This window comes from Bos taurus, chromosome 1, assembly GCF_002263795.3.
Source record: "Bos taurus isolate L1 Dominette 01449 registration number 42190680 breed Hereford chromosome 1, ARS-UCD2.0, whole genome shotgun sequence".
NCBI lineage: Eukaryota > Metazoa > Chordata > Mammalia > Artiodactyla > Bovidae > Bos > Bos taurus.
The window spans coordinates 79,547,417-79,559,949 of NC_037328.1; the positions used below are offsets into that span (position 1 = coordinate 79,547,417).

Below are 12,533 nucleotides of genomic sequence, written 5' to 3' on the forward strand. Positions count from 1 at the left end.
AAAATCCCACAGACAGAGGAGCCTGGTAGGCTCCAGTCCATGGGGACGCGAAGAGTCGGACACGACTGAGCGACTTCACTTTCACTTTTCACTTTAATGCATTGGAGAAGGAAATGAAAACCCATTCCAGTATTCTTACCTGGAGAATCCCACGGACGGAGGAGCCTGGTGGGCTGCCGTCTATGGGGTCGCACAGAGTTGGACACAACTGAAGCGACTTAGCAGTAGCAGAGAAGTAGAATTAGTCACATAACTTTAAGTGGAGTTTAAAGTTTCCTGTACTCTCTCCCATGGCTCAAGTCTTTAAAGATAAATTATCCTTAAGTTTGGCCCAGAGATTTCTCTTTATTTGGGGCCAGCAGGAAAGCCTACTGTGGTCCAAGGCACAATCATTTTAGGCTTAATCTCTTGACATAGCCTACATATCTATCTCCCTTCTCCCCACCATACCCACCTCTCAAGTCCTTTTCCACATAGCAGCCAGGGTGATCTATTTGAAAGCCAAGTCAAATGGTGTAACACCTCTGCTTAAAGTGCTCCCGTGACTTCCAGCCTTACTCAGAGTAAGAGCCATACTTCCATTCAGGCCCTGCCGGACACAACTGCCCATCAGATTTCCACTCCTACCCATTCCCCCTCACAAACTCTGCTGTAGCTACAGTGGCCTCCTTGCTGTTCCTGGGACACCCAAGCAACCTTTCACCATAAGATCCTTTCTGGTGATGTCTCCTTTGAGAGCACTCTTCCCCACATAGTAACAGGGTACACTCCTTCCTTCAGACCTCAACTCAGAACTCACCTCCATTAAATAATACATTCATGCCCTTTGTCTTCCATCCCCTAATGTATTCTGCATAGTACCCCTTGTTGTATTTGCTGTCTGTGTCTTTCCTATCTGTTCCTTCCCATTAGAATATAAGCTCTGTGAGTTCAGAGATCTTATCTGTTGCGTTCATTCACTCTTATATCTTTAGGGCTTAGAAGTGCATGTGGCATATAGTCAGCATTCAATAAATATTTATTCAATGAATACTCAGAATGAGTACTTTTTAAATATATTTTATGTGTATTTTGTACATTGATTTATTTTGTTTTATTGGGCAATGTGTACAGAATAATTTGAATTAGGAAAATTTTACTTTTTTCTCAGATATATAAAACAATGACCACAAAGAATGTCAAAAGTCCCTCTGAGATCATTGCCAAGCATGGCAGATTTCAGGGCACTATAGAAGGGCTGAGAAGACATACAGATGGCTAACAAACACATGAAAAGATGCTCAACATCACTCATTATCAGAGAAATGCAAATCAAAACCACTATGAGATACCATTTCACACCAGTCAGAATGGCTGCGATCCAAAAGTCTACAAATAATAAATGCTGGAGAGGATGTGGAGAAAAGGGAACCCTCTTACACTGTTGGTGGGAATGCAAACTAGTACAGCCACTATGGAAAACAGTGTGGAGATTCCTTAAAAAACTGGAAATAGAACTGCCTTATGATCCAGCAATCCCACTGCTGGGCATACACACTGAGGAAACCAGAAGGGAAAGAGACACGTGTACCCCAATGTTCATCGCAGCACTGTTTATAATAGCCAGGACATGGAAGCAACCTAGATGTCCATCTGCAGATGAATGGATAAGAAAGCTGTGGTACATATACACAATGGAGTATTACTCAGCCATTAAAAAGAATACATTTGAATCAGTTCTAATGAGGTGGATGAAACTGGAGCCTATTATACAGAGTGAAGTAAGCCAGAAGGAAAAACACCAATACAGTATACTAACGCATATATATGGAATTTAGAAAGATGGTAACGATAACCCTGTATACGAGACAGCAAAAGAGACACTGATGTATAGAACAGGCTTATGGACTCTGTGGGAGAGGGAGAGGGTGGGAAGATTTGGGAGAATGGTACTGAAACATGTGAAATGTCATGTATGAAACGAGATGCCAGTCCAGGTTCAATGCACAATGCTGGATGCTTGGGGCTGGTGCACTGGGACGACCCAGAGGGATGGTATGGGGAGGGAGGAGGGTTCAGGATGGGGAACACATGAGAAATAAAGGAATAAATTTTTTTTTAATAAAAAAAAAAAAAAAAGAAGGGCTGAGTTGGTGGTCAACCAGATAAAGTTGAGGAAACTTGAAAAATGCAGAAGTTTGACTCCAACAGCCATGGTGGGGCCATTTCTACCAAGTTGTAGAGTATATGCAAGTAGACAGTGCTTTCCTTTCCTCCTGGGGAACTAAATTTTACAGCAGAGATGCTATGTAGCTATGTCACCTGTCAGTAGCTGTACTGCTGTGGAGATCTTCCTTTAGACTGTCAGGACATCATATTCTCTTGATTCTACAAGTGTTAACATTGTTGGATGGCTTGGGCTTGGGCAGGTGTGTTGCTGTCCAGTTGACTAAGGCATTAAGATGTGGGAGAGATACACACAGGGAAAGGGTGTTGGGAACAGGGCCCAGAGCCTCTGTAGGTGATTTCAAATCTGGTTTCAGCTACTCCACACTGGGTGAGCTCAAGCAAGCTGCTTCAGTCACCCAGAGCGCAACCTTCTCTTCTGCAAAACATTAGTCACAAACAATTCCTACCTTACCGCCTCATGGCATGAAATAGCCAGTGTGAGAATTTCTCAAAGTAAATATTGGGACTCTATGCAAACCACTCAATAAATGACTAAATGCCATTGCTGGGGTTCTTCAGGCTGATTTCTGAAAAGATGAGTAGGTATGTCTAAGTAAACAGTCTTATCTGAGTCCTGCTTTTCACCAAGAGAATGCAACCAGGATTTTAGGTCAGTTTTATGGAATCTGAATTTAGGAGTTGTATCTGGGGATCTGTTCATTTATCTAACAACACATCTTGTGAGCATAGCCCTGATCAGAGTTTTAAGTTCATACTAAGGGCTCCTAGCTCTTCTACTGGGGAAGATGGGTCTGTGATATTAAATTCTTGAACATTTCTGAATCCCTTAACTAGATACCAAACAGTGAGGACTAGAGCAAGTCACTTTACTTCTCCTCAGATCAGTTAGGTAATAATGCCTCTGTTTTAAGGGTTATGAAAATTAAGGATTAGAACAGACAATGTTTGAAAAAGCATTAGGAAGTCAATAAAGGACTATATAACTATTTTGCTTCAATAAATGACTCATGCTTTTCCTAATCCAAATGTTAATGATGATACTGTTTACACTATTTTACTCTAAGCCTTCTCAAATATGTTGATTAAGTGGGTAGTCAATAGCTAATAAGTGCATGAATAATTAAAATCTTTTATTGGATTTTTTTATCTGACATCTTACCAAAAAAGAGGAAACTGGCTAATAGCTTATCATTGTGCCAAGATGGTCATAAAGACAAAAAATATCACTGTTTCACTGTTGTCATATTAACAAACATTTATTGAGCACATGCTATGTGACAAAGACTAAGCTAAGTACTCTATTCCAAAGACTGAGCTAAGTATTCTATTCTTCATCATCTCATTTAATTATCAAGGAAGTGAAAGTGTTAGTCACTCGGTCGTGTCCAACTCTTTGCAACCCCATGGACTGTAGACCCCCAGGCTCCTCTCTCCATGGAATTCTCCAGGCAAGAATACTGGAGTGGGTAGCCATTCCCTTCTTTAGGGAATCTTCCCAACCTAGGGGCTGAACCTGGGTCTCCTGCATTGGAGGCAGACGCTTTAACCTCTGAGCCACCAGGGAAGCCCCTATGGTAAAGAATTACCTATACCAAATTACCTATAGCCCCAAGTACCAAAGGTACTATTTTTATTCCCATTTTATAGAGGAAACTGAAGCCCAAAGCATCTAAGTAACTTGACTAAGGTCACACAACTATTAAATTTAAAAAGACAACTTTTTAGATGTATACACAGTGTATTTGATATTACTTTATACTGCTGTTGTTGTTTAGTTGTTAAGTCAGGTCTGACTCTTTTGCAATCCCATGGACTGTAGCCTACCGTTTTCCTCTGACCGTGGTATTTCCCAGGAAAGAATGCCAGAGTGGCTTGCCTTTTCCTTCTCCAGGGGATCTTCCCAACCCAGGGATTAAACCCATATCTCCTGCATTGACAGGTGGTTTCTTCACCACTGAACCACCAGGGAAGCCGTACTTTATACTGAATCTGTCAAAATAAAACTTTTGAAATGTCTTGAGTGACATGAAGTCGAGGTCACCAGCACAAAAGAACATGGGCAAAATGTTAATACACAAGTGGTGAACTTGTGTGAGTATGTATGCATATTTGTCAGAAGGGATGGGAAAAAGCAAAGAAGCATAAGAAAATTCTGGTTAAAGAAAATCACTGGAGTTGCCTACAAGTTGTTGCTCTGCACTTCTTTACATGGAGAGACACTTGCCAGCTTACTAACTGATTTGTTAATCAGCAAATATACTGAGTACTTACTATGTGCAAGGACAGGTGTTCAAGTCTAGGGAACAGAGAACATTTAGTCACGGAACCTCCTCACTGCACCACACAGACTCCTGGATAAATTGTGAAATAAATGCACTGTGATTATTTCTTATGCATATGTGTACTACCTACGTAAATTTCCTCTGTGGGTAATGCCCTTAAGTTAGTTCTTACCCAAACTGTCCTTTTTCACAACTGCTCAAGAAAAGAAATAAGGGAGAAGGTCCAACTTTGTAGAATATGGGGATAGGATTTGGAGAACAAGGTGAATTATTTAAATTGGTCAAGGTTTTGGGACATAAGATACTTTTATCTTCAGCAGTACTTCAAGCTTTTTGGGGGGAAAAAAAAATCTAATGTCCTGAAAGCTAAATAAAGGAAACTGGGCCTCTGATTCCCCAAGGTTCAGATTAAGGGCCCACCTCTTCTGTGGGGTTTGGGAGGGATGAGAGACTAGATTTCCATTATAAGTAACCCTGGAGTGCAATCCATGTGTATTTCTTCTGAAGCTCTTCAAGAAACCTGGGATAAGGCCAGAGGGGATGTACCCAGTAGGCCGAGTCAGGAAAGCAGAGAATACCTATAGCTGATTTCACTTTGCACAGCATTTACTGCTGCAAATCACAGCTAAAGAAAGCAGCCAGTGGTGGCAGAGGTAACCCCCTGCTGGAGGCCTGGCCATCAGACTGTCTCTTTTCCCCTATGCAGGCAACATGAGCTTGGTTTGCATGTGGGGTATACGTGCACTTCCCCAACTCGGAAAACAGAAGGTCTTGTAATTAGAGGCCATGACATTGATAGCCCAGCCCATCTAAGTACCAGTTCTTGCTACAGGCAGGTTATCTTACTTTTCTCTGTGAGTTTCCTCATCTCCGTCATGAGGCTGACTACACAGAGCTACTGAGTCACTCAGGTGACATGAAGGACATTCATCTACAGTCTGTCATACAAATGGAACTCAGAAAGAGAAAAACAAATATGATATATTAACACATATATATGGAATTTAGAAAAATGATACTGATGAGCCTATGTGCAGGCCAGGAATAGAGATGCAGACATTGAGAGCAGATTTGTGCGCACAGCAGGGGAGGGAGAGGGTGGGACGAATTGAGAGAGTAGCATTGACGTACATACACTACCAACTGTGAAACAGATAGCCAGTGAGAAGCTGCTATTTGCGCAGGTAGCTCAGTTTTGTGCTTTGAGATGACCTAGAGGAGTGGGTGGAGAAGGCAATGGCACCCCACTCCAGTACTCTTGCCTGGCAAATCCCATGGATGGAGGAGCCTGGTAGGCTGCGGTCCATGAGGTCGCTAAGAGTCGGACACAACTGAGCGACTTCACTTTCACTTTACAATTTCATGCATTGGAGGAGGAAATGGCAACCCCCTCCAGTGTTCTTGCCTGGAGAATCCCATGGACGGAGGAGCCTGGTAGGCTGCAGTCCATGGGGTCACTGAGAGTCGGACACGACTGAGCGACTTCACTTTCATGCATTGGAGAAGGAAATGGCAACCCACTCCAGTGTTCTTGCCTGGAGAATCCCAGGGACGGAGGAGCCCTGGTGGGCTGCCGTCTATGGGGTCGCACAGAGTCGGACACGACTTGAAGTAACTTAGCAGCAGCAGCAGCAGCAGCAGCAGAGGAGTGGGATGGGGGAGACAGGAGGGAAGCGCAAGAGGGAGGAATATATGTACACATACAGCTGATTCATGCTGTTGTACAGCAGAAACTAACACAACTTTATAAAGCAACTATACTTCAATTTAGCAAATAAATAAGCACACTGGGAGGTGATCAAATTTCTCAAACATGAAAATGTAAATAATTTAAAATCTAAAAAGCTTTGAACACAGATGACCATACCGATCCACAGTCAAAAACAAAAATGAAACTGATGAATGATGCACAAAAGTCATGGCTACACACCCTGTTGACATAGAACAGAACTCAAACTCACTCACTGATTTTCAAGATCCTCCCCAAGACACTTCCTTTTTACTATCATTGCCTCTTTCTCTAGCCCCCTTTTGTCTCTTGTAGTTTTGTCAAATTAACTGCTCAGTAACTCAGAAGCCCAGAATACGCTTGTTATACCTCCATTTATTTGTTGGGCCATTTCTACCTCCTGGAATGCTTTCCCCTACACATCTGCATATCCAAACCTGTTTAAACACAGCCTTCTTGAGGAAGGATACCATCTCTGATTTTTCCCTGTTTGCAAATCATCTCTACTTAATCTGAGCATCCCTAGCATTTTTATTTGTACCTCATACACTAAAAACTTATATACCCATGAATATGCTGGTTCCTTGAGAAGGATTATGTCTAATTCCTCTTTGTTTCTTTTTGTTACTTACCAGGGAAATGATAATAGCTAGTGGCTAAGATTTACTGAGCACTTAACATGTATGATCTCTTTTAATCCTCACAGCTAATTGAGGATGCTGATACTACATTTTCCTCATTTTGTAAATAAGGAAACAGGGGGTACACAATGGTTACGAAAGTTGCCCAGGTACACAGTTATTAAGGGGTGAAATCAAGTTGAAAACCAGGAATTTCCAGTATAAATCTATGGTTTTTAACACCCATACTTCTACTTACTGCAAATTCTTAGCATAGGAAGTATTCAGTAAATGCTTGTTGAATGAATGAACACACGGATGAATAAAGTGTGAGTCTTTAAGCATGAATACTCCCATTCTATGTATAGGACTTCAGGTTCTATTTCAGGTCATGGACACTCAAGGAATATTTGCAGAGGTAATAACTGAAAGAATCAGTACTAGAGCAGATGTAGGGACTGCTTAGTCTAGAAGGTTCTCAAAGGGGAGTCATTTGCTCCTTCTTTCAGCATTTACTCACCACTATTTATTCTTTCAGCATTTATCACTGCCAAACACTGGGAAGATGACATGGCCTGCTGTCTGCTAAGTTGCTTCATTTGTGTCTGACTCTCTGCTACCCCACGGACTGTATCCCACCAGGCTCCTCTGTCCACGGGATTCTCCAGGCGAGAATATTGGAGTGGGTTGCCAGGCCCTCCCCCAGGGGATCCTTCCATTCCAAGATGACACTGAATAAAGAATAAATCAGACATGAGTCCTGGTCTGTGGATGCTTATGTTTTGGTAAATGAGAATTGACCAGTGTTTTTCAAGTCTGAAAAAGAGCAGACATTGGCAGAGTAAAGGTAACTCAAGCTCAGGGAATGACCAACAAAACATTCAGAGGTGACCAGTAAGGTAAGCCTGGTGCTGAAGGGGCAGGGGCTTCCCCTTAAAGAGGAACTGCAGCTGAAGATCATGAAGCGCCTGATGACTCACCCATCAAAATAGGAAACTGTCTGATAAGGAAGGTGGTGGCATCCAGGCAGCTGAAGCCATGAGGATCCTACACAAATACCACAGTCGACTTCATCCTTGCTGCCTGGGCTAGTGTCTGAGGAGTGCAGGACCCATTCACTGGCCAGGGCTGGAGGCAGGGCAGCACTGTGGTGAGAGACCCCAGGCTCTTGGAGTCATTGTCTGACACTGAACAAAGACTCCTTCATGAACAGCTCTGCAAATTCGGGCATTCAGGAAAGCAGATAATCACAATACCTTTTTCACTAAGTTGTTGTGAAGATCGAAGAGCTAATACCTGAAAAGAACATAGAACAAGCCTACCTTACAAGAAGGTTAGCTATTTTTATTACACTTCAATCATTGATTCTAATTGTTTTTATTGAACAAACAATTCAAACAATATATTTGAATCAAAGAACCCCTAGTGAATTTTCAAAGGAAGAGAGGATGTTTATATTTCACTTGGGTAAACCAGGAGTATAAATCACACATCCTATCCCTTATTACTACTTCATTCCTAAGATGACAGTACTCTCATTGGCCCAGGGGCTGGCTTCTCTAAAGTGCCATATAGTTTCTTATGTGGCAGGCTCCAAGTAGATGTCGATGGTCCATGTTTGTGAACTTTAACCCAAGACTTTAAGAGGAGCATAGGATAATTCTGCCAAAGTTACACAATTATATTTTCTTTTACTTTACCAGAACGCTGCATCTATCAGAATCCACGTTCTATTTTTTGGTATTTAAATGTTACCCTAACCTAAAAAGTAGATATGTCTTTATTAAGGCAAGTGCTGATGTAATCCCTATATTTCTTTTCCATTTAAAATATTAAATATATATCTTAAGACATATATATTGTAGAAGAAAATTTTTATTTATGTAAGGAATTTACAAACAGATGCTGGACCTAACTCTATAGAAAAAAGATTTCTGATTTTATATTTCACATAGGCTTTTCATATAAATATGTTTTAATACAAACAACACTTTTTAAATGTATGACCAATGAATAAATTTTTTCAGAATGTTATTGTTTCTATTTATTTATGTTTACATATCGAACATTGCGACTTACCACCAGATGCTAGGGTCTTAGTTTGCCCTGTTTTCTATAAGATTCCTTAAATAAAACAACACACCAGTAAAAGGGGAAGAGACTTCCCAAATTGCCTGAAGGGATAACTTAGTTGAATAGTTAAGGAATTAAAAAAAAATCTCAACTTCACTACACACTAGCACCAGTCATAGAAAATATTTGGGGCTAATTGGTGGGTGAGGCACAGGGGTAGGTTTGAGATAATCTAGAAAAGGTAGTGGCTATGGTAAAAATCACAGACGTTGGTGCCAAGAGGACTAGGTCCCAAATCTTGACTCTGCCACACTGGCTATGTGGCTTCTGAGCCTGAGTTTATTCACATGAAAAACAATCATAATAACATCAACCCCACAAAATTGTTGGGAGGCTTAGAGCTGATAAGTTATTTAAAGTGCTTGAAACAGAGCGTGTGTGCATGTTCAGTCTCCAGGTTGTGTCCGACTCTTTGCAACTCCATGGACTGTAGCCCACCAGGCTTATCTGACCATGGATTTCCCAGGCAAGAATACTGGCATATGTTGCCATTTCCTCCTCCAGGGGATCTTCCATACCCAGGGATTGAACCCACATCTCCTGCCTTGGCAGGTGGATTCTTTACCACTGGGCCACCCGGGAACATAGTAGATACACAAATAGCTAGCCGGTCTTATGATGAGGATCACTTTGATATTTTTGCATGCAGATACAAGGAGATGGTGTTCACAGTGTATTTTGTTGTTGTTGTGTACTGATAATTTTCAAAGGCATGTTAGCCACTTCCATGAGGTTGCCACAGTGGGATCTGAGGGAAGTTGGCTCATTCTTGTACTCCATAAAACTTTCTATAGTGCCTGACCCAAAGCACACTAGAGACAGCATCGCTCTTTGGACATACTCAGCACATCACCACTGATAATGAAGAGCAGAGCACTCTACCAGGAGTAGGGAGACCAGTGATTTAGTTCTGACTCCATCTCAAAAGGGCTCTGTGATCTTGGGTCAGATGCCTCCTCTTTCTGGGCCTTTGTTTCTTAGTTTTAAGATAGAGAACTCAGATAAGATTTCTTTAGGGAATTTTCCAGTCCTAAAACTGGATTAGGCACCCAAATCTATAATTTTTCTTACCTAGGTATAGGTCCAAGAGGAAGAAAACCTGTGGAAATGACTAATCTGATGGGAGAGATTAAATGTCCATTGGTGTCTGAAAAACTATGATATTGACCTGAATTTCATATGTTCTCTTGAAACTCAAAGGTGATTAGATCAAGTTCTTCTCTGTAACCAATGAAGAATTTTCACACAAGCTTTATCACAAATACCTAAGGCTGTCATTTGAATGTATATCACTAGCCCTGATGTACAGCGGCCAATATTTTTCTGTTCACTCTGCTGACTGAAGGCTTACATATGGGTTGGGATGTGGGGTATATTCTGTGATCACGGATCCTACTTGCATCCATTATGATCACCAACCTACACACAGCCCCAAATATCTTTGGTGAGTGCTATCTTGCTGTGATAAGTCACTTCCTATAATTGAGTCAATAAATAAGTCAAAGTTTAACACACCTAACTTCTAAATCTGATCAACCATAGAATGGGCCACCTTGGGAGGTAGAAAGTTCCCAGCCTGGAGATATCTAAGAAGGAGCATGATGGACACTTTATTAGGGGTATCATGTAGAAGATTCAGGTATGGAGTGATCTCTGAAGTCCTTCTGAACCCAACAATTTTATGATTTCGGGGTTCTACCTAATATTATCAGGCTAATCCTGGAATGTGGGTAATGGTTTTATCTTTATATTAAAAAAAGAACAGGGCTGTTTAACCCTACTAAAGAAGAGAGGCCAATGCTGTACATGGGATAACTGAGTCTTTTAACACTAAAGACATCAATATTCCAGGTTTCTGAGCCATGAATTATAAATTTTGATTAAATATGAAAGGCAGCATTGTGCAAAAAAAATTCAGTAGAGGAAACTGACATGCCCAAACCTGGACTTGGTGTACAAGAGAGGGCACGATCACCTAGCTGGTATTCACTGTGATGCTCAACTATTACCTGCCAGCCCACTTCTCCTTGGATCTTCTGAGAATCCCAGGACCCAGCTTGGTTTGTGCCCAGCTCTATGTCCATGGTTCAAAAAATTGTTCTCCTGTTTAATTCAGTCCTCCTTCTCTTGGTATGCTGCCTGCTCCAACTCAGAAGTTAAAAGGTTGCACTTCCTTAAAATGTAGCATTTCCCAACCGAATCTGCATCAATCAACCAATTAGTACAACTACACACGCATTGCTCAAGGCACAACACAATCATTGGCTTTGTTTTCTACCAGGCTGTTCCTTCCTTGATCCAGCGGAGAACTGACAACTGGAGAAAAAAGATGCATGTGAAGATCTAAAATGCAACCGGGAGAAGACCGTGTCGAATTGTCACAGCCATTGGAGGCAGCGTTTGCAGCAGCTATCCTGAACTGGTAAGGCGGTTGAGTCTTGGTTTGCACTGTGGGGTGTGGAGAGTGACTCAGGAGTTAAAGAATGGCTTGGAAAAGGAGTCACTGAAGAGGTTTCCTGCCCTAACTCTCTTCTTGAGCTCTCTACACAGCCTGTGCACCCCTCTATAAAATTTTCTGATTTGCATGTCTTACCTTGGCTTTGCACTGATTTGCTGGCTGGATGAAGGAGGTGTGCAGTCCAACACTGGCAGGCCTGGCCGCTTGGTCTGTATGGATCAAGAGGGTTCTGAATCTTTACAGGACTCACCCTGACCTCAGGCAGGATCTAAGATGAAGGGGAGAGGCCCATCCTTGGAAGGACTGTACCTGACAGGCCAGGTCCATGCTTGTTAATGCAAGGCAGGTGTTAAGGCTTGGCTTGCTCCTCTGTTCTGTCTCAGGAATCACAAATGGGTGGTAATATCACTAGCTGGAGAGCAGGCAGGGCTCATGTTCCTGCTCCTGCCTGCTCCTGTCTGGAGTTGCTCTAACCTTCTCTGTTTGAAAAAAAGAAAAAAAACTGTTTGGCTCAAAACTAAAATATAGGTCTCATTAGCTACCCTCCTTCCAAAGAATATAACCCAACCTCTCTCTTTCTCCTCTCTCCTATTCCTTGTCCTCTGTCTTCTTTTCAGTTGTTTAGGTTATTATACACATTCGCAGGGGATTTAAACGTTGAACATGGCCACCAGGGAAGCCCAAACATAAAGGTCTTGAATCTGTTGGGGGAAAAGAGGAAGTGATACTGGCTACAGGCTGAGGGTGACATCAAAGAGAAGCCGAGCTCTATTCCCTACAGTGTGGTTGGGATTTTTTATTCCAAGAAGAAAATTAAACAACAGAGCTTTCTAGGAAAAAAGGAAAAAATTGCTCCTTCTACATTCTTTTCTCAATCCCTTCAGAAACGCACATATACATTTGATACCTGGAGACCCATTTCATTTTGTGCAGAGGCCTGATGCTGTTGAAAACTAGAACTAAAACTATAATTAATGAAACGATAGTCTTCAAATAGTTTTAAACCTACTGTGTTGGTCCTCTGAACAGCACACCAGAGTTTGAAGGGAGAAGTATGAATATTACCCCAGGTTTCTGAGAAAAGCAGGGCCCCGAAGTGAAATGACTTATCCGGGGTCATATACCTGATGGATAGAAGCATC

At 41.8% G+C, this 12,533-nt stretch overlaps 1 long non-coding RNA gene across 6 annotated transcripts in view; it reads right to left on the reverse strand.

Annotated features, from left to right (window-relative positions):
* Positions 1-120: 120 nt before the first annotated feature.
* LOC100847171 (uncharacterized) overlaps positions 121-12,533 on the reverse strand; it is a 39,232-nt gene continuing 26,819 nt past the window's right edge. The window contains exons 7-9 of one of the 6 annotated variants that reach the window (XR_009495096.1): positions 11,701-11,870; positions 11,527-11,600; positions 121-11,381 (exon numbers count right to left, since the gene is read on the reverse strand). This is a non-coding gene — a long non-coding RNA (uncharacterized lncRNA). Of the gene's footprint in view, positions 11,871-12,533 lie in introns of all 6 variants that reach the window. The other 5 variants (XR_009495092.1, XR_009495093.1, XR_009495088.1 and 2 more) reach the window with 5 other exon arrangements.